Source organism: Puma concolor, chromosome E3 (genome assembly GCF_028749965.1).
Source record: "Puma concolor isolate L17-30 chromosome E3, mPumCon1.1.hap2, whole genome shotgun sequence".
NCBI lineage: Eukaryota > Metazoa > Chordata > Mammalia > Carnivora > Felidae > Puma > Puma concolor.
Window position 1 is genome coordinate 3,097,224 of NC_141682.1, and position 27,988 is coordinate 3,125,211.

Below are 27,988 nucleotides of genomic sequence, written 5' to 3' on the forward strand. Positions count from 1 at the left end.
GTCCTGGCTCTGTGTTAAGAGCCCAGTCCATCGTTCAAGAAACTGCATTGCATAAAGTGCCATCCTGCCAGTCTGCTCATGCCATTAGCTTACAAGGAAAGGATTTAAAAAATTATAGTTGACATTTTTGAATGATACTTAGGAGAGCTTTAGAAATACTGAACAATAAATTTGTACAAAAAGCAGTTAAAACATGTTTTATAGTTTTCTTTGTCTCTAAAAGAATTTATATCAATGACTAACATTTGCTGAGGACCTGCCCTGACCCAGACAAAAAGCTAAACACCTTCTCTGCGTCATCTTTGCTGTCTTTATGAGAAAGACCTGTGAGGCGGGTGTTACTGTTGTCTCCACTTTATTTTTTTTTTATTATTTTTTTTAACGTTTATTTATTTTTGAGACCGAGAGACAGAGCATGAACAGGGGAGGGTCAGAGAGAGGGAGACACAGAATCTGAAACAGGCTGCAGGCTCTGAGCTGTCAGCCCAGAGCCCGACGCGGGGCTTGAACTCACGGTCTGCGAAATCATGACCTGAGCCAAAGTCGGCCGCTTAACCGACTGAGCCACCCAGGCGCCCCTATTGTCTCCACTTTAAAGATGACAGATACTGGGCTCGGAAAATTGAAATAGCATGTTCTAGATCACAGGGCTGCTAGGTGGTAACACCAGGATTTGAACTGCATCTTTGGACTCCTGAGTGGTTGTTAACTACTCTTGTGTGTATTTTGAGTCATACAAAATTGCCTGTGAGAAGAGACTGGCAATGTGGTAGTTCATCCTAACATACTTCCCAAAATATTTGCTAAGGTCAGTGGATTCTTTCGTGCCAGGCATTGCCCTAGGTACTTTAATTGCCGTAATCTGTTGTAACAGTTTAAAATATTTATAGTCGCAATTATTCTGATTTTTAAAATCATCACATTAATGCTAATTTTTGAATCACATACTTAGTTTACCTTAAATTTGAGTATATTTTTACAGTGATGTTATGTTTTCCTGCCTATACTGACAAATCAGAACGGGCATGGGTTGCTGCTGGGAATATTGGCAAAAATATAGAAGAAAGCAAACATAACAAATCTACTTTCTCATAACATGAATAAAACATAAAAATAAACTAAGCTGTGGTAGTTGTAAGCCTGCTTATTTAATATTCATTTTCTTACCTATGTCTGTGTAATCATTATAAGCCAAAGTATAAGATAAACATGAGTTTCTTCAGGAACATTTGTTTCTGATTATAAAAGCAATCTATTATCATAGAAAAGTTGAAAATCAAGTGTGTGTATATATATGTATATATACTTGAATTATTTGGATTCTTCACAACATCTGATTCAGTGAATGGTAACCACTTAAGAAACGTAGACTTATGGGTTCCTGGGTGGTTGAGTTGGTTAAGTGTCTGACTTTAGCTCAGGGTGTGATCTCGTGGTTGATGTGTTCGAGGCCCATGTTGGGCTCTATGTGGACAGCTCAGAGCCTGCAGCCTGCTTCAGGTTCTGTGTCTCCTGCTTTCTCTGACTCTCCCCACCCCCGAACATAAAAATAAACATTAAAAAAACGTAGATTCATTTTTAATGCAGTAGGTTTTTGGCTTATTATGCATTTGTTGACTCATAATCAACCTGATGCTCCGTCATTTCTGAAGCTTGTTTTGGTGGAAGGAAGGAATTTCTTCTCACTTTATCTCCAGGTTGCGAACACCCACAGGTATCAGTCAACGATATTAATTAAAAGTAAGTCACTCACTCTTTCACTTATAAAATATTAGTTCTTAAATTACATTCTCATACTTCAGTTAAAAACTCCCTTTTAAAATCTGAAGAAATCAGAATTCCTTTTCTAATTAAAAAGTCCTAAAAGGATAAAAAGCTATGCCTTCAGTAGTGTTAGGTTATTCACAAACCTTGTGGAGGGTACTTGGCCATTTTTTGTTTTTGGCCCCCCCCCCCATAGTCATATGGCGTGTGTATGAGAAATACTTGAAAAGTGTCCAGCTAATAGTACAGTCTATTGAAGACCTGATCTTAAACTGTACAATTACGGTATTTTCATGTAACTTTTAGTTCAGGTACAAGAATTCTTTTCTAAAAAGCACAGACAATTAATTATGTGACTGAGAAAAATAATTTCCCCCAAGTTAATTGCACAAATTACCGTAGCCCTAAAAGGTTAATGACTGTCAAACTTCTTTGATGCATAGAGCCCATTATGCCAGTATCATGTGAATAAATAACTACGACAGTCCTTCTGGGACAAATGGTCTTATCCAGAGGACAACAGTACACAGTGCCCTTTTTTATGTTTGAGAGGGAGGAACATTTTTAAAAAATTTTTTTACATTTATTCATTTATTTGAGACAGAGCACAAGTGGGGGAGGGGCAGAGAGAGAGGGAGACACAGAATCGGAAACAGGCTCCAGGCTCTGAGGGGCCAGCACAGAGCCCGACGTGGAGCTCGAACTCACAGACCATGAGATCATGACCTGAGCTGAAGTCGGACGCTTAACCGACTGAGCCACCCAGGTGCCCTTTCCCATCCTTGTTTAAAAACTTCCAGCCTTGGGGCGCCTGGGTGGCTCAGTCGGTTGAGCGTCCGACTTCGGCTCAGGTCATGATCTCGCGGTCTGTGAGTTCGAGCCCCGCGTCGGGCTCTGGGCTGATGGCTCAGAGCCTGGAGCCTGTTTCCGATTCTGTGTCTCCCTCTCTCTCTGCCCCTCGCCCGTTCATGCTCTGTCTCTCTCTGTCCCAAAAATAAATAAACGTTGAAAAAAAAAAATTAAAAAAAAAAAAACAAAACTTCCAGCCTTGGGGCGCCTGGGTGGCTCAGTCGGTTAAGCGTCCGACTTCGGCTCAGGTCATGATCTCGCGGTCTGTGAGTTCGAGCCCCGTGTCGGGCTCTGTGCTGACAGCTCAGATCCTGGAGCCTGTTTCAGATTCTGTATCTCCCTTTCTCTCTGACCCTCCCCTGTTCATGCTCTCTGTCTCAAAAATAAATAAATGTTAAAACAACAACAACAACAAAAAAAACCCCCACAAACTTCCAGCCTTTCTCAAAAGCTTCTGAAAACTAAAAATGCCTGAAGAGTAGATTTTTCTTGCTTTTATCCTCAGAGCCTTTGCACTTGGTCTGTCTGCCTGGAATGTTCTTCCACACATGGTGGTTTGCCGCTTCTCCTCACTTCCTGATCTCGTAAAAACTGTCCCTATATGTATGTCTCTATATTCCTTGACACTGTTTTACTTTTTATTTATAATTCTTATCACTATCCGACATTTTATTACATATATTGTTTACAAGGTGAAATGAAGGTCATACTCTATGGATCTATTAGTAAAGTATTATAATATTTTGTGATTTTGAATCTCAACAAAATTTCTGGGGAGCAGATTTATATTTGCTTGCGTATAGTTTTTCATACGCTTATTTTAGCCCCTTAGAATGATCAAGCTGTTATTTAGTAATGATTCTTCTGTAAAATTCTCTAACAGAATTTGTATCAAAATTCATGTGCTCTCTCTTCCCTTTCTGCGTGGATATCTCTTTCCCCACGTGAAGGAAGCTGGGATAAAAATATTACATAATTTCACTAACCATTAATATTAAACAGTGGGAAAATATTTCTCTTATTGAGTAGCTAACAGTAGGAAACACTGGAGCTACTTTATTTATTTATTTTTTAATGATAGTTCTTTTTTTTTTTTTTAATTTTTTTTTTTCAACGTTTATTTATTTTTGGGACAGAGAGAGACAGAGCATGAACGGGGGAGGGGCAGAGAGAGAGCACAGAATTGGAAACAGGCTCCAGGCTCTGAGCCATCAGCCCAGAGCCCGACGCGGGGCTTGAACCCACGGACCGCGAGATCGTGACCTAGCTGAAGTCGGACGCTTAACCGACTGCGCCACCCAGGCGCCCCTGGAGCTACTTTAAAACTGATAGCTTTCAGGGCACCTGGGTGGCTCCGTGGCTTAAGCATCTGACTTTGTCTCAGGTCATGATATCACGGTTTGTGGGTTCGAGCCCAGTGTTGGGCTCTGTACTGATAGCTTGGAGCCTGGAGCCTGCTTTGGATTATGTATCTCCCTCTCTCTCTGCCCCTCCCCGACTCACGGTCGCTCGTGCTCTCTCTCTCTGTCAAAAATAAATCAACATTAAAAACTAAAAAAACTGATAACTTTCAAAGAATACTCTGCGGTAGTAATAAGACTCCTTTATGCATTAGCAGCCGGCCAAATTTTAATAATAACATTGTATAATGTAAAGTTAATGATATTTGAAAGTGTGGAACATTGAATTTTCATTTGGATCTGTGAGAAGTGTGTTTTTTGTGGTGATACTTTTGTACGATGCAGATTATAATTTTGACTATCAGGAATTTAATACTTTAGGTAAAAAGAATTCTCCATTTTAAAGGGTTAGGGTTAAGGTTTTGTAAGAACATGATTTAGCTTGATGACATAGGCTTTGCAATAATTTTAAGACAAATGCATTTTTTGAGTTCATACTTTCAGCGTTAAAAGCCATCTGGAAGGAGTGTGTGGTTTTTCTTAGGTCCTTCATGATTCTGTTGAGATCTCTGTCTCTTCCTCCAAAGTGAACTCTCTCGAATGTCTGTCAGTATGTTCCTTCAGGAACTATGCCCAGTCCACCGATTCACCATCTGCAGGGAAACACTGCCTTCCTAATGAAAATCAAACTCAGACCTTCCAGTTGGGTTTCTGTATATAACTGGAGTGGGTGGCTTAGAGTTAATCCCAGGGACTCCATTTTTTTCTGGGCTTTCTGCTAATTACAGCTGCTTACCGCCATGTTTAGCTTTTGGGAGAATGGGTGTTGGTCCCTTTTAACGCTTGGTCCCCAAAGTAGACACCATATGTCATAATGAGACAAGGCTGTGTTTTAAAGACTTTTAAAGACGCGTTTAGTGAAAACGAATGAGTAATGCAGGGATGAGTACCCATAGAGAACTACGAACCATGAATTCAAGCATTCCAACACGAGGCCTGTGGCATATTCTTCAGGTAGGTCACACTGCTGATTGGACATACGTGCTTTCTTGCGTTTAAAACAGTTCCCCAGTTGAGCATGTGTTTTCCTCTGGGCTGACCAATAACAAAGTGTTGTCCCTCTTAGGCATGTGCCGCCTTCTCCAGGCTGAACCGGCTACAGCTAGTGTGCATGCACTAGGGCATGATTTCAGCTGCCACTCATCCTCCCAACCTGGGCACCTTTGTGCAGGACACATGCATATGTTGTGGCTCTGCACTGAGGTCACTTAGCTTTTTCCATCTGTCCTTTTGCCTTCACAAAGCACAGATCACCTTTAACAGCTCCCCCTCCACCAACCAAGGAGGCTTTTAGAGGGCCTTAATCTCCTTATAGCAGGTGTGGGCTGATGGTCTCCTTCCATCTCGGCTCAGGGGTTCACCCCAGTGGTGCTGGTTTCTCCTCTGAAGCCCTGTTTTCCTTGTTGGCAGTTTGCACTAGGAATGAGCTTATCTTTCTGCCAGCACTGTCTCCTAACCAAATTAGAATAGAATCTAGCAAACTACATCATCATGTAAGAGATACTGGTGCCAGTCACAGTGCAGATTTGATCTTTTACCAGGTCTCCATATTTTGAAGGTAAATGTTGGTTTCCATTTTTGTTTGCAAAAGTATGTTAGTTTGGGCAGCCATGACAAAATACCATTGCCTGGGTGTCTTAGGCAACAACATTTATTTCTCATATTTCTGGAGCCTGGAAAGTCCAGGATCAAGTAGCTGGAGGATGAGTGTCTGATTAAGGCCCTCTCCTTGGTTTGCAGACTGTATTCCCGTACGGTAGAGAGAGAGATAATCTCTTTTGTGTCTCTTCTTATAAGGGCACTAATCACATTCACTAGTGGTTCACCCTCATGAGCTAATTACCTCCCAAAGGTCTCACCTCCAAATACCATCACAGTGGGAATTAGAGATTTACCTGTAGTCCATAGCAAAAACTAGATTGCTTAATAAAATAATACCTGATAAAGGTCACACATTTTTACTACCTGCCAGAGACTGGTCTGAGAATTTTGCATATTAGAATTAACTGAATCCTTACAACAAGGCTAGTATTATAATCTTTATTGTTCCAGTAAGGAAATTGTGTCACACTGGAGATGACATAACCTGCCCAGGATTGCCTGGCTGTTGCCTGGCAGAGCTGTATTCAAACCCAAGATATTTGGCTCTGTATTTGATGCTATACGCTGCTACATTCCTACAAATAAATATTGCCCTAATTTGATTCTCTATTTGTATTTTGAGAGAAGGAGGTCGGGGCTGGGAGCCTGGAGACTCTGGCTGTGTGACTAGGCCACACTTGTGACTCTGGCAGTGTTGCTTCTTGGATCCTCCATGATCTCAGCTGTAAAACATGGAGACTGTACAATGTTCATGATTAAATTCCTTTCTCATTCTAAATGCTTTGGTTGTGGTATGTTCTTGTACAGGCTCTAAGGCTCAGTGGTCTCTACCAACTACAGAGTCTCATCTCTCAAATGCTATGTGACTGAATAAGAAAAAATAATGTTAGTAAACTTCATTTAAAAAAGTTGTTTGGGGGGCGCCTGGGTGGCTCAGTCGGTTAAGCGTCTGACTTCAGCTCAGGTCATGATCTCACAGTCCGTGAGTTCGAGCCCCGCGTCGGGCTCTGTGCTGACAGCTCAGAGCCTGGAGCCTGCTTCAGATTCTGTGTCTCCCTTTCTCTCTGCCCCTCCCCTGCTTATGCTCTGTCTCTCTCTGTCTCAAAAATAAATAAAAACATTAAAAAAAAATTTTTTTTAGATTGTTTGGGTTTTACAGCTGTTAAATGTGGACTTTCTCTTTATGATACCCACAACACAGGTAATAGTTGAATGGTAGGGTGTAGTTTCAAACATAAGTTTCTTTAGACTTTAGGTAATGTATTGAAAATTGTTTCTTACTAATTTTTTAAAATTTCAAAGAATTTTATAGCATGCTTGCTATATGTGTGTGTGTACCACATAACGTGATACATATCTATCACATGAATATTTCATGTTACATCTCATTTTAAAGAGATTCCTATCATATTCATTTGACAGATATTTATTGAATACCTACTAAGTGTCAGGCACTATGCGTGATGCTGAAGGATAGAGAGGATAAAGAGAAGATAGCTTGCCCAAATGGAGTTGGCATTTCAGTGGTGAAGGCAGCAGATGATCAAGTAAACAAATCAGTGAATAAAATCAACAGAAGGTGTGATGCCTGCTGGGAAACAAATAGCAGAATGCTGTGATAGGGAGTCATGGTTGTGATAGAGATGGGATCAGCTTTTAGGGCAGTTTGGGAAGGCCTCTTAGAGGAAGTGGCATTTTCGAAGGTGACAGGAGCAAGAAGGAGCCAGCTCTGGGAGGATTGTGGGCAGAGGCTAAGGAAGGGGTGGTGGGGGGAGAGGGAAGAATAGTGCCGTAGGTGAGTTTGGAAGGTTGAGTAATGGCTCCCAAAGATACACAGGCCCTAATTCCTGGACCCTTCAAACACTGCCTTTCATGTGGTTGGGGATTGTCGTAGACTGTTAGTTTGGAGTTCTGTCTTGTCCAGTCCAGCAAGAGAGCTGACACAGAATTGAATATGAAATAGGCTAATGTCTGGGGGGAGACAAGAGCCCTGAACAGGGGTTCCATCTCCATATTTTTTGAGTTCACAAGATCTTACCCACGTGGTGAGCGTGAAGAAAACACTATCTTACACATGTGAACGTGGAGAAAGCAATCAGTAGTGATTAACATGTGTATGTAAGAAGCAAAGGGTCTGGGGGCAAGTGGAGTTTGTTATCAAAGTACGATAGTATATTGGCACTAGATGGAAAGTAATTTCCTGCAGCTGATATAACAAGTTACTCCTGAGCACGTTACAATTATCTTGTGTTGAAATGGTGAGATTATCCTGGATTACCTGGTTGGTCTGTAACTATAAGTGTCCTTATAAGAGGGAGGTCCTGTGACAGAAACAGAAACAGAGTTATACAAGATGCTGCTCCCCTTGCTTGGAAGGTGGGTGAAGGGGCAACGAACCAAGGAATGCAAAGGATGTGGATCTAGATGCCGGAAAAGGCAAGGATTCTCCTCTTGAGCTTCCAGAGGGAGTACAGCTCTGCCAACACTTTGACTTTCCCCCTTTATACTCGTGTTTTGGACTTCTGGCCTCTAGGACTGTTAGGAGAACAAATTTCTGTTTTAGGCCATGGATTTGCAGTAATTTGTTACGGCAACAACGGAAAAGTCATACAGATTTTGGTACCTGGAAGTGAGGCGCTGCTGTAACATGTAGCTAAAAGTGTGGAAGGGACTTCAGAAATGGTTGATGAGTAGAGATTGAACTTGGAGGTGCAAGATTGAAGAAACCTAGGCTGCCTTGAGTGGACTTTGGGTGGAAATAAGGAGGTTCATGGCTCAGAAGGATATGAGGAACCTGTGTTTGGAAACTGGGTGAAGCAGATTATTGTTACATTGGCAGAAAACTTAGCTGAATTATGTGCTGCAGTTTTATGGAAAGCAGAATGTGTAAGCGATGAATATTTAATAGCTGAGGACATTTTTAAGCAAAGTGTTGAAGGTGCTGTTTGGCTTTTTTCTTTTTTATTCAAGTATAATTAACACATTGTGTTACATTAGTTTCAGGTGTAGAATATAGCGATTCAGCAATTCTGTGTCTTTCTCACTGCTCATCAAGATAAATGTGCTCTTAATCCCCTTTAACTATTTCACCCATCCCTGCCACCTGCCGCCCCTCTGGCAACTACCAGTTTGTTCTCTGGACTTGAGTCTGGTTTTTTTTGTTGTTGTTTATGTTTGTCTTTTTGTTTCTTAAATTGTATATAAGAGTGCAACATGGTATTTGTCTTTCTCCGACCTATTTCACTTAGCATTATATTCTTTTGGTTCATCTGTGTTGTTGCAAATGGCAAGATTTCATTCTTTAATGTGGCTGAGTAATACTCCATTGCGTATCTATATACCAAATCTTCTTTATTCATTCATCTATAGATGGACACTTGGGCTGCTTCCATATCTTGGCGATTGTAAGTAATGCTACAATAAATATGAGGTGTATATATCTTTTTGAATTAGTGTTTGTGTTTCTTTGGGTAAATACCCAGTAGTGCAACTGCTGGATATTAAGGTAATTCTATTTTTAGTTTTTGAGGAACCTCCATACTGTTTTCCACAGTGGCTACACAAATTTGTATTCCCACCAACAGAGCAGGAGGGTTCCTTTTTCTCCACAAACTTGCCAACACTAGCTATTTCTTTTGGTTTTTATTTTAGCCATTCTGAAGGGTATAAAGTTGTATTGCATTGTGGCTTTAATTTGCATTTCTCTGATAATTGGTAATGCTGAACATCTTTTAATGTGTCTGGTCATCTGAATGTCATTTTTGGGAAAATATTTATTTAGGTCCTCTGCCCATTTTTAACTAGATTATTATTTTTTTGAGTTCTTTGTATATTTTAGACATTAACCCTTTATCAGGTATGTCATTTGTACATATCTTTCATTTAGTAGGTTGTCTTCTTGTTTTGTTGATGGTTTCCTTCACTGTACAAAAGCTTTGTACTTGGATGAAATAGTGAAAATTTTACTTCTTCCTTGCCAATTTAGATGCATTTTATTTCTTTCTGATGTCTGATTGCTGTGGCTAGGACTTCCAGTACTGTGATGAATAAAAGTGGTGAGAGTGGGCATCCTTGTGTTGTTCCTGACTTTAGGGGAAAGCTCTCAGTTTTTCCCTAATGAGCATGATGTTACCTGTGGGTTTTTCATATATGGCCTGTATTATGTTGAGGTATGTTTCTTCTAAATCGACTTTATTGAGGGCTTTTATTGTGAATGGGTGTTGTACTTGGTCAAATCCTTTTTCTGTGTCTATTGAAATGATCCTATGGTTTTTATCCTTTCTCTTAATGATGTGATGTATCACATTGATTGATTTGAGAATATTGAACCACACTTACATCCCAGGAATAAATCCCATTTGATTGTGGTGAATGATTTTTTTAAATGTGTTGTTGGATGTGGTTTGCTAGTATTTTGTTGAAAGCTTTGCATTTATGTTAATCAGAGATATTGACTTGTAGTTTTGTTTTTTTATAGTGTTTTTATCTGGTTTTGGTATCAGGGTAATGCTGGCCTTACAGAATGAACTGGGAAAATGTCTTTTTTTTCATATATATATATGTTATATAAAATATACAATATAAACATACAAAAATATATATGTATATATATAGCAATAGTTTGAGAAGAATAGGTATTAATCCTGTAAAGTTTGGTAGAATTCACCTGTGAAGCCTTCGGACTTGCACTTTTGTTTGTTGTTGCTGCTTATGGGAAAATGCAGGAAGAAATTCTATCTGTGGAGTGCAGCCTCAGTGCATGCCTGAGAGACCAATGTGCCTTTGCTGACAGCATGCCCTACAGAGCGTACTTTGAATAGCAAGATTGTATTTATAGTGTTAAACGCGTGTCATATGTACAAGAGTTTGAGTTTGCTCACCAGCTTTCACATGTTTACCACTGATTTAATTAAACATGTGTAAGCAGTATGGAAGAATTGTGTATTCTCTCATTATTTTAGAAATTTTATTTGGCCTGCCTCCTGTATGGAGTTAAATAGTATTCCTCCAAATTTATGTTTACCTGGAACCGGTGAATGTGACCATATTTGGAAACAGGATCTTTGCAGATGGAATCAAGTTGAGATAAGGTCATACAAGACGAGGCAGTCTGTGATCCAAAGACGGGTGTCCTTATGTGATGAGGGGAGTTTGGACACCACGACACACGGGGAGAATGCCATGTGAAGGTGGAGGCAGAGATCGACGTTATGCTGCCACCAGCTAAGGAACGCCAAGTTGGTAGCCACCAGAAGGTAGGAGAGAGGCACGGAACAGATTCTTCTTCCAGGCCCCCAGAAGGAACCAGCCCTACTGCCATCTTGATCTTGGCGTTCGTGTCTCCGGAATTCTGAGAGAACGTATTTCTGCTATTTTAAGCCACCCGATTTGTGGTATTTTGCTATGGCAGCCCCAGGAAATGAATACATCTTCTAACAAGTAAAAGTTATGTAATGGACTCTATTTAGCAAATTAATTTTAAAAAAGATAGAAAATGTCACTTTTTCACAGAGCCAGTGTTTACTATGGTTGTTCTCCAGATTCAGAATTCTGGAAGTTTGTTCGCCACCATAGCTCCTTGAGTAATTCCTAGCCTTTTGTACCAGGTGAGACTTAAAGGGGAGTAAAAAGTCCGTGAACACAGAATCAACATTAGTATCAAACTGAGAAGGGACAAGAAAGAACTAGAATGAAGGTTGCATAAAGTGGTGCCAGGTCTTCTGCAATTTGTTTCTTTACTGGTAATTTTTGACCTTGGTTGGCCAGGGAAATAATAGATACAGTCTACGGAAGTCAGCTCTTAAAAATGATTTTTCTATCATTCTTTTTCTCTGTCCTGTCAACCCCACATGAACTTCTGTTCCCCTGTGCAGGACTTAGAAATGCACCTTGAATGTAAGCAGTTGCCTATAGCAATGCCAGAATTAAAAGGATGCCTCATTTTGTGGAATAGAGTTTTCTCTGGAAATTTTACTTTTAAGTACATTCAGAAGTTATTTTTTCCTTTTAGTTTTTCTAGTGTAGAGTAAAAGATTTCTTTCCACCAAAAAATAATAGAACCTGAAATGTATTTAAAAAACTGTTCAAGAGTAGATATGTGTATCTTATTCTCAAACAATAGAAATATTTTAAAAATCATATTTAGCATATATTCATGATAGCAAAATATACTGTAGTTAAAAAAATGCAAATCTTTTACAGAGGTATAAAAGGAGACACAGATAAATACATTGATGTTCCATATTTACAAGGCAAAGTATCAATACAATAAAGGTGGTGGTTGTCCCCGCATTATTTCACACATTTGGTTCCAGTCAGTAACTGAATACTTCAACATTTTTCATCACAGACATTTTCAAATTTCACAAAAGTAAAGAGAATAGTGTAATGAACCCCATGTGCCCAGCATCCACTTTTGACACTCACTAGCATTTTGGCAGTCTTGTTATAATGCCAGTGATTTGAGGGGGCGAGTGTGTGGTTTTATTTTCTTGGAGTATTTTTTTTTTTTTCTCCAACATTTATTTATTCTTGGGACAGAGAGAGACAGAGCATGAACGGGGGAGGGGCAGAGAGAGAGGGAGACACAGAATCGGAAACAGGCTCCAGGCTCTGAGCCATCAGCCCAGAGCCTGACGCGGGGCTCGAACTCACGGACCGCGAGATCGTGACCTGGCTGAAGTCGGACGCTTAACCGACTGCGCCACCCAGGCGCCTTTGGGTAGTCTTTTCAAAGATACCACTTTTCATTTTATTGATCCTCTCTCCTGCATGTGTTCTGCTCTATATTGTTTCCTGTCTTCTCTCGCGGAGTTCATTAGATATATATTTTGACCTAATCAAGTAGGCAGGTAGCTCATTGGTTCTCAGTCTTTATTTTCTCGTATGAGCATTTATAAATTTTTTTTTCAACGTTTATTTATTTTTGGGACAGAGAGAGACAGAGCATGAACGGGGGAGGGGCAGAGAGAGAGGGAGACACAGAATCGGAAACAGGCTCCAGGCTCTGAGCCATCAGCCCAGAGCCCGACGCGGGGCTCGAACTCACGGACCGCGAGATCGTGACCTGGCTGAAGTCGGACGCTTAACCGACTGCGCCACCCAGGCGCCCCTCTTGGAGTATTTTAAAACAGGTCCAGAGGCTGTCAGGCCATTTTTACCTGTAAGTGCTTCAGGATGCATCTGTAACTAAGTGCTTGTTTTTTAAAAACAACTACTCATCCATTATCATACCTAGAGAAATGAATACTAATTCCTTAATATCATCTAATTTTCCATCCGTACGCACATTTCTCAGGTTGTTTCCACAAAGGCTTTTTACAGTTATTTTATTTGAATCAGCATGTAAACATGGTCCTTACATTGTATTTGATTTTTATGCCCTTAAGCCTCTTTTATTTTATAATGGCTTCTCTTGTTTTTATTTTATGCAGGGGATTTACTGTGTGTGTGTGTGTGTGTGTGTGTGTGTGTGTGTGTGTGTGTGTGTGTGTGTTGCCGGGGGTATGAGCCTGATGCCTGTCTGATAAACTTCTTCCATCTGAGGCTTTAGCATCCACTGATGGTTATTGCCTGAAATCATTAATTCCTTGGGGGTTGAAAAACAGTGCATTTCTAATTATATCATTACTTATGCTTTTATGAGATAGAATTCTTTATAGATCTTATCCCCCATCAGCCATGTAGTTACCCTGAAATGGTTTATACTAGAAAGGCAGGGTAGATGCTTGATTTTTTTTTTTCCTCTTACCAAAAACTCAAGGGGCATAAAACAACTATTGTATTAGGCATCATGATTTGATAGGTCAGACATTTTGGAAGGCTTGGCGGGAAGTTTTATTCTCTGCCAGAAAGGTAGTTAGCTGGTGGATGGGCAGGTCTGGAGGGTCCTGGGTTCACTCACATATCTGGCACCTTGATGGGGATAGTTAGAAGGGTGAGCTCACCTGGGACTTTTGATCAGAGAGTCTATACATGTCCTCTCAGGCAGTGTGATTCCAGAGTAGTTGGACTTTTTCCATGGCAGAATTCCCGGAGAAGTAGAGAGTTTTCAGCCATCTTTAATCTGCCATGATATCCTAGCAAATTTTACTGATGACCAATGATTTTAAAAACTTTAGTATCATTATTGATCTATGTACTTTTGTATGTTTGGGGTGTTTAATCTATTTTACTCAGTAATTTTATTGATACTCAGATTGTCACATTGTTGGTCACTTGGGGCCCTTTTAGGTTGGATCTTGTGACCTTCTGACAGAACTTTGTTGTTATTTTAATTGTGGTTAAAAAAGTATAATATATAAAGTAAAATTTGTCATCTGGACCATTTTGAAGTATACGGTGTTGTGCAACCATCACGACTATTTCCAAACTTCATTCCCAACAGAAAGTCTGTAGCCATCAAGCAATAACTCTGCATTCCCTCCTCCACCAACCTCTAATTTAATTTCTGTCTTTATGAATTTGCCTATTCAAGATATTTTATATAAGTAGAATTATACAATATTTGCCCCTTTGTGATTGGCTTATTTCAGCTGGCATGTTTTCAAGGTTCATCCATCTTGTAGAATCTATCAGAATTTCATTCCTTTTTTGGCTGAATATTCCTTTGAATACTACATTTTGTGTATCCAGTCCTTTGTTGAAGGACACATGGGTTATTTGTACCTTCTGGCTGTTAGGAGTGATGCTGTGATCTTAGCAGGCCAATGTCCCCTTTTTAAATTTGTGGTATATTCTTAGGAGTGAAATTGCTCAGCCATAGGGTAATTTTATGTTTAATTCTATGACGAATTGCCAAACTGTTCTCCACCGAGGCTGCGCCATTTTATATTCTGTTAGCAATATATGAGGGTTCCAGTTTCTCTATATCCTTGCCAACACCTCTTATTTTCCTTTTGTTAAAAAAGAAAAACTATAGTCATTTCAGTAGGTGTGAAGTGATACACAATGTGGTTTTTTTGTTTGTTTTTGAGGGAGAAAGAGCCTGTGCATGTGTGGGTGTGCGACAAAGGGAGAGGGTGAGAGAGAATCTTAAGCAGGCCCCATGCTCAGCCTGGAGCCAAACTTGGGGCTCAGTCTCATGAACCATGAGGTCATGACCTGGCCGAAATCAAGAGTCGTATGCTTAACCAACTGAGTCACCCAGACGTCCCTACAGTGTAGCTCTCATTGGCATTTCCCTAATGACTATAATATTGAGCATCTTTTCATGTGCTTCTCAGCAGTTTGCCTGTCTACTTGGGAGAAATAACTATTCAGGTCCTTTGCTCTTTCTAAAATTGGTCTGTCTTTATTGTTGAGTTTAGGAGTTCTTTAGATACTTCTGGTATTAAACTGTAATCAGATACATTACTTGCAAATATTCTCTCCCATTCTCTAGTTGACCTTTTCACTTCCTTGATCATATCCTTTGATGGAGTAAAGTTGAAAACACTTTTTTAAACGTTTCCTTAGCAATACTTTTTTCCCCCTGTTTTTACTATTTTGACAGAGTGCATTTTGACAAATCCATTTTGATCAAATCCAATTTATATTTTCTTTTCTTTCTCATGCTTTTGTTGTCATATCTAATAATCCATTGCGAAATCCAAAGTCATGAGGACTTACCCTTGTTTTCTTCTCATGATGTAATGGTTTTAGCTCCTATATTCAGATTGTTGAATTTTGAGTTAATTTTTGTATGTTAGATGAAAGAATGTTTTAGCTTGATTACCTTGCATACAGAAATCCAGTTGTGCCAGAACTGTTTGTTGAAGACACAATTCTTTCCCCATTGAATGGACACGGCACCCTTGTCAATATTCATCTGGCCATAGATGGATGGGTTTCTTTCTGGACTCTCAGTTCTATTCCATTGGTTGTATGTCTGTCCTCATGCCAGTACTATACTGTTGCGTTTGCTGTGGCTTTATAGTAAGTTTAAAATTCAGAAGTGAGTCCTCCAACTTTGCTTTTCTTTTTCAAGATTGTTTGGATTATTTGGGACCCCTTGCAATTCCATATAAATTTGAGGATTGGCTTTTCCATTTCTATGAAAACGGCTCTTGTCATTTGCTAGAGATTGCATTGAATCTGCAGATCACTTTCAGTAGTACTGGCATCTTAATAACACTGAGTTTTTTGATCTGTGAACGTAAGAGGTCTTTCCTATTATTTAGGACTTAATTCATTTCTTTCAGTGTTATTTGTAGTTTTCAGTATGTGATTCTTTCATCTCCTTGATTAAACTTATACTTAGGTATTATATTTATTTTTATTTTTCATTTTTTTCTACTTATCAAAAATTTTTTAAAAATTTTTGAATTATTTTTGAATTTACTTTTTAATTTACATCCAAGTTAGTTAGCATTTAGTGCAATAATGATTTCAGGAGTAGATTGTGGTGATTCATCCACTATGTATAACACCCAATGCTCATCCCAACAAGTATCATACTTAATGCCCCTTACCCATTTAGCCCATGCCCTCAGCCACAATCCCTCCAGCACCCATCACTTCTCTATATTTAAGACTGCCTTATGTTTTGTTCCCCTCCCTGTTTTTATATTATTTTTGCTTCCCTTCCCATATGTTCATCTATTTTGTATCTTAAATTCCACATATGAGTGAAGTCATATGGGTATTCTTTTAGATGCTGTTGTAAATTGTTAATTTCATTGTCAGATTATTTATTGCAGGTGTATGGAAATGCAACTGACTTTTTCACGTTGATTTTGTATTCCGCAGCTTTGCTAAATTCAGTTATTAAGCTCTAATATCTTAGGGATTTGGGGAATTGTTTATCAGTAGGATCATGTCATCTTTGAATTGAGATCTTTTTTTTCCAGTTTGGATACCTTTTATTTGTTTTCCTTGGCGAAGTGCAAAGGCTAGAACTTTCAGGACAACGTTGAACAACAGGTGAAATTGGTCATCCTTGTCTTACTGCTGATTGTAAGGGGGAAGCTTTCAGTCTTCTGCCTTTGAGAATGATGTTAGCTGTGGGTTTTTTGTAAAGGCACTTCATCATTTTGTGGAATTTGCTTTCTATTTCTCCTCCTTGTTTGGTATTTTTACCGCGAAAGGATATGGGATTTTGTCAGTGCTTTTTCTTGTCAGTTGTGATCATCATGTGGTTTTATTCCTTTGTTCTATTAATGTGGTGTTTACACTGATTTTTTAAAGTTGTTTACTTATTTATATTTTGAGAGAGGGCACAATTGAGCGAGGGGCAGAGAGAGAGAGAGAGAGAGAACCCCATGAGAGGCAGAGAGAGGGAGCGAGAGAATCCTGAAGTAAGGCTTGAGCTCACCTGATGTGGAGCTCAAGCTCACATACCGTAAGATGACCCAAGACAAAGTCGGATGCTTAACTGACTGAGGTACCCAAACGCCCCATGCGTTGATTTTCTTCTGTGGAAAGACTCTTGAGGGTGCCTGGCTAGTTCAGTTCGAAGAGCATGCGACTCTTGATCTCAGGTTCATGAGTTTGAGCCCCGTGTTGGGTGTAGAGATTACATGAGTAAAAAAAAAATAAACTTAAAAAAGAAACACTCTTGCATTCCTGGGTAAATCCAACTTGCTCATGGTAGATGATTTTTAATACTGCTGTGGGTTTGGTTTATTAATATTTTGTTGGGACCTCCATTAGTTTTTGATAGTTTTGTTGTTTTCTGGAATAACAAGTTGTCTTAGTCTCTCCTGGGACATTTCATGACCTCGCCCTGGAATCGGTCATTTCTGAAAATAGTCCCTGTTCCTTTTAGTGGAGATAGTATTTAGAAATCACAGTGTGGGTTTTGCTTTTTGGTATTTGCAGTGGTCAGAGCTAGGAAGTGCATACAAATGCATACCTATGTGTGAAATCATACACATACACACATATGTATTCACAGTAATAGAGTAATAAATACAGCATACACTTATTTGAAATTAAGTGACAAACTGATGCTTTTAATTCAAATGAAAGATTGGTAGGGCTTCTTTGATTTGATATTGGTATCCCTTTTCTCTTGGGCTGAAACTCTGGCTTCCTTATGATACTACTCACTTGATTCATCCTATGATATGATCATAATAGTTTAAAAATAACAATACCAGTATTTCTATTTACAAAAAGACTGTAGAATGCCATTTAATATTGCTTAGCAGCTCTTTGCCTTCCCCCACCAGCTTAGGCCGTATTCCTCTGGAGAGATGTGCAGTCAAAATTCGTATTTTAAAGTAACTTGAAGTAATGATTTTCTCTATGTGGTCACACTATCAGCTCGATACGCAGTTTACTTCATTTTCTATTTCAGGAATTGCCTTTTCTTTGTTTTTATTTAATTTTTGAAAATTATGTGCTATTACATGCTTTCAATGTCTCCATTAAATAATGTTTTTAATGTTTATTTTTGAGACAGTGCAGACTGGGGCAGGGCAGAGAAAGAGGGAGACAGGATCTGAATCAGGCTCCGCGCTGACAGCAGGGAGCCTGATGTGGGGCTCAAACTCATGAGTGGTGAGATCATGACCTGAGCTGAAGTCGGATGCTTAGCTGACTGAGCCACCCAGGTGCCCCAGGGTCTCCATTTTAAAACGAGGTATATACAAAGAGATGTCCCCTTTCTGTTTGTATTAATTTTAGTTTCTTCTTCTGTATTCCCTCAAAGATTCCTTCTATAAACACTGAGCTGCCTTTTGCATTTTCACTTAACAATAAGCGAAACAACATGTGACCATATGGAGATCTCTGCACAGCAGTTTGTGGAGATTGTCCCTCGGCCTTTTCTCACTGTACACAACGAATCCAAGAGGTCTTCTTGACACGTGATTTAACAAACTTCCTAAATTCACATAGTAGAGAGCCATGAATGGCCAAGACCTGTAGAAAAAGAAGAATGATGCACCTTACTAGTTACCAACACTGGTAATAAAATTTTATTATTTGACAGCATGTTTTTGGTATAGGGATAGAAAATGGATCAGTGGCAGAAGACAGAGCCAGAAAAATAACCACATAAATGTTGGACCTGCGTGCGTGATAAAGATGGCATCTTTCACTGGGAGTTAGAGCAAACTGTTGAATAAATTATGGCAAGATACTTGGCCATTGATATTAATAAAGATAAAAAAAAATGAGATCCCTACCTTACATTGGGGTAAAAAATAAACACCACATGGTGAAGACGTCAGTATGAAAAGCAAAACTCTAAAATTTCTTGAAGTAAATACAAAAAGATAGGTGTTTTTTGATATCTGGGTAGAGCAAGTTTTCTCAAATAAGTGTAACTCATAAAGGAAAAGAGAAATAATTTTCTACACACAAAAATAAAAACCTTGTGTGTGACCAAAACACAGCATAGCTACGTATTTTGAAGGCAGACCACATAGTAGACTGGTAACAGACGTAACTGATAGATTTGTATTTAAGATGGATGATGGGCCACTCATAAATCTTAAGAAAAAGACAAATGATTCACAGTTGAAATAGGAAGAGTATGAGTAGGCTATTTACGTAAAAGAAATACAAATATCCAACACACATATAAAAATAGGTTCAATCTTATTATAAAGGGTGATATGCAGTTTGAAACAACATCTATCAGGCAGCCAAGATGAACTGTCCAGACTAGATGTTGATATAGAAGATGTGGGCAAACGGGAACTTTGGTATATTCCTGTGACAGGTGTCTGTGTAGAGAAACTTAAAAAAATTTTTTTAAATGCTTATTTCTTTTTTTGAGAGAGAGAGGGAGAGTGAGTGAGCACGGAAGGGGCAGGGAGAGAGGGAGACACAGAATCCGAAACAGGCTCCAGGCTCTGAAGTGTTGGTACAGACCCAACACAGGACTTGAACCCATGAACTGCAAGATCATGACCTGAGCCGAAGTCAGACACTTAACTGACTGAGCCACTCAGGTGTCCCTGCCCTAGAGAAATTTTTGCACTTGATTCCTGGAAGTTCATTCAGAAATTGTTATTACAGCACAGTTTTAAGAGTAAATAATGGGTAAACATTGAAGTTACGCATCATAAAAGAGTAGGTAGATAAACTGGACTTATTCATACAACAGAATACAGCAGTTAAAATGAATGGACTAGATTTACAGCTAGCATCATGGTTTAAGTTTCAAACAGGGTCAGGTGGAGGAGATGTGGGTCCACACAATCTGAGGCACATGGCTAGTAGAAGCGTAAATTGTTCGATAATTTTGGAAAACTGTTGGATATTATATCATAGAATTGAAAATCCATGTACTTCACAGTGTAGCCCTTTCAATGCCAGTTATATATTTAAGAGAAGAGACTCTTGTTCTGTATATCAGGCATACATATGTGATGTTCGTGATAGCTCTGTTTACAATAGCAAAAAGTTTGCAAACAACCCAAATGCTTATTGAGAGGAGAGCAGATGAATAAACTCTGTATATTCATATAGTGGAATACTATATAGCAGTCATTCAACATACAATGATCAGGATAATTTTTTTCTTGTTTAACACCTCCTCGTTTTTTTTTTCCAAACAACTTTAGTGAAGTATATCTTAGGTATCCTAAAATTCACCCATTTCAAGTGCACAGATCAGTGACTTTTAGTAACTTTTTTGATTGGTATAGCCATCACCATAAATCTGCTTCAGAACATGTTCCTCCACATCTCTCTCCTGCACTAAGGCCCCTCCTGCCCATTTATAGTTAATCCCTGTCCCCACCTTCTACCATTCCTAGGCAAGCAGAATCTATCTTTTGTCCAAAAATTGGACATTTTATGTAACAAATATATATTTTTTATAAGACTATTTTATATATGGTCTTTCATGTTTAACTTATTTCACCTCAAATAATGTTTTTGAGGTTCATCCATGGCATAACCTATGTCTGTAGTCTTTTCCTTTTTATTACTGAATAGTTTTTCATATAGATAAAGCACATTTGATGCTTTCACCATTTGATGCATAGTTAGGTTGTTTCCAGTTTGGGGCTGTTATGGATAATGCTGCTTTGAACATCTGTGTGCAAATGTTTGGACGTAGGTTTTTGTTTCTCTAGGAGAGGAATTGCTGGATTGGGTAGTAGTTTTATTGTCAAGTTTCTGAGATACTGACAAACTATATTCCAAAGTGGCTGAATATTTTATATTTTCATCAGTAATCTTGAAGGTGGCTTTTTTTTTTTTTGCTTCATCCTTACCAACATTATTGTACTCTTGATTGTAGTTCTTCTCATGAGTGTAAAAGTGATATTGCCGTTTTACTTTGTGTTTTACTAATCACTAATGATGATGAGCATCTTTCCATGCACTTAGTAGCCATTCCTATATCTTATTTGGTGAAATGTATGTTCATATCTTTTGTCTATCTCTTGATTTGGTCATTTTTCTTATTTTTATTGAGTTATAGGAGTTGCTTGTAAATTCTACATACCCGTCCTTTATCTAATGTCTACTTTGTAAACATTGTCCTCCAGTCTGTAGCTTGACTTTTCATTTGCCTAATGGTGTCTTTGAAGTGGAAATTTAAAATTTTTATGAGGTTCAATTTATCAGTTTTTTTTTAAATGAACAATGCTTTTGGTGTCCTAAGATATTTGGCTAAACAAAGTTTTGAAGACTTTATAACTTCTTCTAAAAAGTTATAGAAGCTTGAAGGCTATGATCATTTTGAGTTAATTTTTGTGTGTGGTGTGAGGGAAGTTCTAAGACCATTTCTTTGCATGTGTATAATCCGCTTGTCTCAGTTTCATTTGTTGGGCATACTCTACATTCCCCAATGAATTGACTTCCCATATTTGTTAGAAATCAATGGACTGTAAATTTAAGGACTTATTTTTGGAGGTCAGTCTTGTTCCACCTACCAACGTCTGTCTTACTGCCAGTAGCACACTACCTTGATAACTTGAGTTTTATGTTGTTTTGAAATTGAGATGTGAAATTCTTCCAAATTTGTTGTTTCGAAAATTGTTTTGGCTATTCTAAATGTTTTGCATTTTTATATAAACTTTGTGATCTTCCTCCCAATTTTTGTGAAAAAGGTTGCTGGAATATTGAAAAGGATTTCATTGAACCTGTAGATCAACTTGAGAATTGCTGGCTTTAATAATAAGTCTTCCAATCCATGAACATTGAATGTCTTTCCATTTTTTTTTTTTAATTTTTTTTTTTCAACGTTTATTTATTTTTGGGACAGAGAGAGACAGAGCATGAACGGGGGAGGGGCAGAGAAAGAGGGAGACACAGAATCGGAAACAGGCTCCAGGCTCCGAGCCATCAGCCCAGAGCCCGACGCGGGGCTCGAACTCACGGACCGCGAGATCGTGACCTGGCTGAAGTCGGATGCTTAACCGACTGCGCCACCCAGGCGCCCCGTCTTTCCATTTTTAAGTGATCTTTAAATTTTTCAAAAGAGTTTTGTAATTTCCAAAGTGTAAGTCTTGCACTTATAAAATTTATTCCTAAGTACCTAATTCTTTTTAATCTTATTATGAATGAAATTATGCCCTTAACTTCATTTTCAGATTGTTACTTTTTAATACATATATATACATATATATATATATATATTGGTTTTATATAACGATGTTATATTGCTTATCCTGCAGCATTGATGTACTTATTTATTAGTTTTAATTTTTTGTGGATTCCTGAGCATTTTCTGTGTATAGGGTCATGCCATCTGCAAAAAGAGAGAGTTTTAATATTTCCTTTACAAACTGGATGCCATTTATTTATTTCTTTTGGGTGGGTAGGACTTCCAGTACTATTATTAAATAGAACTGATGAGAGCAGACATCCTTGCCTTGTTCCCCATGTGAGGGGAAAAGAGTTTAGTTTTCCATTATATGTATGGTATTTTCTATAGGTTTTTTTGTGTACTCTTTATCAGGTTGAGGAAATTGTTTTCTACTCCAAGTTTGTTAAGAATTTTTACCATGAATGGATATTGGGCTTTGTCAAATGCACCTACTGCATTGTTCATGTGCTTTTTGCCCTTTATTCTATTAATATGGTGTGTTACATTAATTGATTTTCAGCTGTTCAACCAACCTTGTATTCCTGGGGTATTTCCTATTTTATCCTGGTTTATAATAGGTCTTTTTTTTTTTTTTTTCAATGTTTATTTATTTTTGGGACAGAGAGAGACAGAGCATGAACGGGGGAGGGGCAGAGAGAGAGGGAGACACAGAATCGGAAACAGGCTCCAGGCTCCGAGCCATCAGCCCAGAGCCTGACGCGGGGCTTGAACTCACGGACCGCGAGATCGTGACCTGGCTGAAGTCGGACGCTTAACCGACTGCGCCACCCAGGCGCCCCTATAATAGGTCTTTTCAAAGTTTATTTATTTTGAGAGGGACAATGCTTGTGTGCCTGAGTTGGGGAGGGCTAAAGAGAGAGGGAGAGAGAATCCCAAGCAGTCTCCTTGCTGTCAGCACAGAGCCCAGTGTGAGGCTTGATCTCACGAACCATGAGATCATGACCTGAGCCAAGATCCAGAGTGAGACAATTAATGGACTGAGCCATCCAGGTGCTCCTATAATAGTTTTTATATGTTGTTGGCTTTGGGTTGCTAATATTTTGTTGAGTTTTTTTCTCATCTCTATTTGTGAGGGATGTTGATTTGTAGTTTTTGTTTTTCTCTTGTGATGGCTTTGGTGTCAGGGTGATTCTGTCCTCATAGGATGAATTAGGAAGTGTTGCATCCTCTTTTACTTTCTAAAAGAATGTTTTATGGAATATTTTATTCTTTAAATATTTTATAAAATTCACCAGTGAAGTCCTCTAGATCTAGACTTTTTTTGGGGGCAAGATTTTAAATTGCTTATTCACTGCCTGTGCTTGTTACAGATCTATACAGATTTTCTCTTTATTCTTTAGTCAATTTTAGCAGTTGGTGACTTTTCTAGGAGTTTGTCCATTTTATCTCATTTGTTGGATTCATTGACACAAAGTTCATAGTATTTCCTCATAATCCTTTTAATATTTGAGGGTCAGAGGTAGTCTCTCCTTCCTGTTTTTGTGGTTTTTTTTTTCCTTCTTTTTTTTTCCTGCTAAAGGTTTGTCTACTTAAGGGTTTGTCTATTTTGTTAATATATTAAAAAAAAAATTTTTTTAATGTTTATTTATTTTTGAGACAGAGACAGAGCATGAACAGGGGAGAGTCAGACAGAGGGAGACACAGAATCTGAAACAGGGTCCAGGCTCTGAGCTGTCAGCACAGAGCCCGACGCGGGGCTCGAACTCACGGACCGCAAGATCATGATCTAAGCCGAAGTGGGACGCTTAACCGACTGAGCCACCCAGGCACCCCTATTTTGTTAATATTTTAAAAGAACCTACACTTGGTTGTTTAAATTTATCTTATATAATTTATTTATTTCCTCTATTGTTTTTCTGTTTTATATTTCTTTAGGTTCCACTCTCCTCTTTATTATTTCTTTCTTAATGATTACGTTCAGTGTGTTTTCCTTTTCTTTTTCTACATTTTTAAAGTGAACATTTAGATTATTGATTTGAGAGCTTTTTTCACTACTATGGGCATTTAGTGCTATGACTTACCCTCTATGTCTGCATTAGTTGTGTTCCATACATTCTGACCCTCTCCACACCAATACAATTACACTGTCTTTTTTTTTTTTTTTTTAACTTTTTTTTTTGAGACAGGGAGAGACAGAGCATGAACAGGCGAGGGTCAGAGAGAGGGAGACACAGAATCTGAAACAGGCTCCAGGCTCTGAGCTGTTAGCACAGAGCCTGATGCAGGGCTCAAACCCACGGACCGCGAGATCATGACCTGAGCCGAAGTCGGCCGCTTAACCGACTGAGCCACCCAGGCGCCCCTACACTGTCTTTTATATTTACCAATGTAATTTCCTTCCCTGGTCTTCTTTGATTCCTCATGTGGACTGAGATACCATTTAGTTTCATTTTATTTCAGATTGAAGGAATCCCTTTAGTATTTCTTACAGAGTATGTTTGCTGGTCACACGTTCTTTCAGTTTTTCTTTACCTGTTAAATTATTTACTTTACTTTTTGAAGGATGGTTTTGCTGGATTTATAATTCTTGGTTGATACTTTTTTGTTTGTTTGTTTTAGCACTTGGAAAATACCACCTCATTGTCTTCTAGTCTGCATGGTTTCTAATGAGATCTTACTGAGGATCCCTTGTAGTAGATGAGCCTTTTTTTTTTTTTCCTGCTGCTCTTAAGATTCTCTATCTTTAAGTAGTTTGTAAGAGTTTGTCTAGGTGTAGATCTCTTTGAGTTATCCTCTTTGGTTGGAGTTCATTCAGCTTCTGGATGGTAATTTAATGTTTTTCATCAATCATGAATTTTTGGCCATCTTTCTGTTACAGTGTTTTTGAATTCTGATATTTCATTTTGATTTTTTTTAAATTTAAATCTCTCTGCTTATGTTTCCCATCTATTTCTGCATGTTGTATGCTTTTTCCATTAGAGCCTTTTAGCATATTAATCAGAGTTACTTTAATTTGGTTTGACAATTCCAAAATCTGTGTTGTATATGAATCTGGTTCTAATGCTTACTTTGTTCCTTCAGACTTTGTGTTTTCTTGACTTTTAGTATGCTTTATAATTTTTGTTGAAAGCTGGACATACTATACTGGGTAATAGGATCTAAGGTAATTAGGTGTTTACTGTGAGGTTTTATGTTTATCTGGCATGGAGTTAGGCTTAGTGTTAGCTCTAACTCCAAGTGTTAGAGGCTTTTGTTTCCTCTTATATTCTTGTTGTTGTTCTTCTTTTTCTTTTTCCTGTTTGTTTGTTATTGTGCTCCCCTAGAAACGTGTTCCTAAATAGGGACTGTATCTTGAAGGTTTTTTTTTTTTTTTTTTTTTTTTTTTTTTAGTTGTAATCCACTGTTGCTTTCCTGGAGCCCTGTAGGGTGGTGGTAAGGTATTGTGGGGAAAAAAGCATTCTATAATTTTATGATCAAATCTCAGATTATTATTTATTATTATTTTTTTTAGTGGAGGTAAATATCTGGGATATGATCTTAGGAAGACTTTCTTAGCATTGTTTCCTTCACTTAGGTGAGGCAGGGAGGGATGCTAGAAAGGACCGGATTTTTAATTATTTTTTTTGTAGGTCAGATACTCTTCTGGTAAAATAGTTTTCCCTTGTTATGGGGGAACAGAATGCTCTGGGAATATTTCAAAATGCTTCGACTCCCAGTGTGCTTACCTTTGTGTATTTGGCGATGTCCCAGAGGTCTCAGAAGTGCTGTTTATTTTTGTTCACTTTTCCTCTGTTTTTCAAACTGGATAATCCCAGTTGAGGTGTCTTCAAATTTTCTGGTCGTTAATTTGGCCACTTCATCTATGCTGTGGAGCCTTTGTAGTGCATATTTCCTTTCAGTTGTAGTTTTCAACTGCAGAGTGTTTAGTGGGTTCCTTTTCATAAGATGCATATTTTTATTACAATTCATTATTTTGTGAGACATTGTTTTCAATTTTACTTTAATTTTTTGTGACACGATTTAATTCTTTTTTTAAGTTTTATTTATTTTGAGAGAGAGCGTGCGCACGTGCGCACATGACCAGGGGAAGGGCAGAGAGAGAGAGAAAGTATCCCAAGCAGGCTCTGCACTCATAGTGCAGAGCCTGATGTGGGGCTCGAACTCAGGAACTGTGAAATCATGACCTGAGCTGAAATCAGGAGTTGGATGCTTAAATGAGCCACCCAGGCACCCCTCCTTTAAGTCTTTGAAAATATTTATGATAGATGATTTATAGCCTTAGCTTAGTGAGTCCCAGGGATGGTTTCTATTGATAGCTCTTTTTCTCATGTATGGGCTGTACTGGGCCATACTTTGTTGCTTCATTGCATGTCTTATAATTTTTTGATCACAACTGGAAATTTTAATGATGCAATTGTGTAAACTTTGGAACTCCGAATTCCTCATCTCCCCAGGACGTCATCTTCTTGTGTTGCTGCTGTTTGTTTGTATTGTGACTTTTCTGGATGAATCCTCTAAAATCTCTTTTCTTTCTTGTCTCTTTCTTCATTGAGTAAAGTCTACGCTTAGTTTGATTAGTGTTAGCCAATGGTCAGACAAAGATTTCCTTAAATTCATATTACCAGTAATTCTCTTAGCCTTCTGTGAGTGGCCTGGTGTGGTGAATGGCTCTGACACTTTCGGCATGAAGGTACTTTTTTGTGTCTGCCTTCACTCTCTAGTAGTGTAGGGCCTCAGGGTCATCCGGGAGTGAGAGACTTGGGTCCTCTTGAGCTTTTTTTCTGGACATGCACATAGTCCTACCTATGTGTGTGGAGTCCTGTGTCCCCCAGGATTTCTATGATATGTTCAAAACCTTCTGTGGACTTTTTATTCTACAGATCTTCCTTTTATTTTGTTTTATTTATTTATTTTATTTATTTAAAATATTTATTTTTGGCAGAGTGCAAGTAGGGGAGGGGCAGAGCGAGGGGGACAGAGGATCCAAAGCAGACTCTGTGCTGGCAGGCTGACAGCAGCAAGCCTGATGTGGGGCTTGAACTCATGAACTGCGTGAGATCGTGACTTGAGCTGGGGTCAGACACTCAGCTGACTGAGTCACCCGTGTGGATCTTCGTTTTAAGTTTTGGGCTAAAACTCTTGTTTGCCCAACTGGTAGGACAGACTTAGTAGTGGTGATGTTAATCAATTGCAGCTAATTGTTTTTGACAGACACCCTGGAGATAGGGCTTTTCTTGTTTCCTGAGCTCTGAGTCACATCAAATAATGATGATGCTATGCGAATGGGGCCTTTCCAGGGAGCTGAGACAGGTCTAATAGTGTCTGTGTTCTGGAGATGGTGCTTTTCGGGGAGATCCAAACCTGGAAGCTGCAGAACTACAGTTTTTGTCAGTTACTGTGTTTGGGAGGCTGTTGGTTTGTGAGGTTGCTTATTTTTAAGGCTACCATAGAGCTCAGGAGAGGAGGATCCCGTAGATCAGAGTGAAATGTCAGAAATTCAGCTGTTCGAACCAAGGCTCAGCAGTTTTTCTAGGATAATGCTTCTTAGATTTTTATAAGCCTTTGATTAATCTCCAGAATTTTGAAAAGTTGATGTTCACAATTATGCCAGTATTTTCATTGTTTTTATGGGTAAGAGCATTTACAAAGGTTCTTACTTCACTATTCTGGTAGTTCTGTGCCTCTGCCCCCAATATGGATGAGTTTTAATAGCAAGTGAAAAAAGTAAATCCCTGAAGATTACGTATAGCATTTATAAATTTGATAAACTTAGAAACAACTAAAAGAATATATGTAGAAATATGCATATATGTGTGTATATATGTATATGTATATATGAAACGTTTTTATTATGCAAAAATACATGAACTTATATCTG

The 27,988-nt window shown here is 38.6% G+C and overlaps 1 protein-coding gene and 1 long non-coding RNA gene across 2 annotated transcripts in view; both read left to right on the forward strand.

The window, feature by feature from the left end:
* The window catches only part of SDK1 (sidekick cell adhesion molecule 1), an 888,233-nt gene that overhangs the window by 117,562 nt on the left and 742,683 nt on the right, over positions 1-27,988 (forward strand). The window lies entirely within an intron of this gene.
* Positions 22,015-26,512, forward strand: LOC147572862 (uncharacterized). The gene is made up of 2 exons (XR_015245633.1): positions 22,015-22,727; positions 22,958-26,512. It is a non-coding gene; the product is annotated as an uncharacterized LOC147572862 (long non-coding RNA).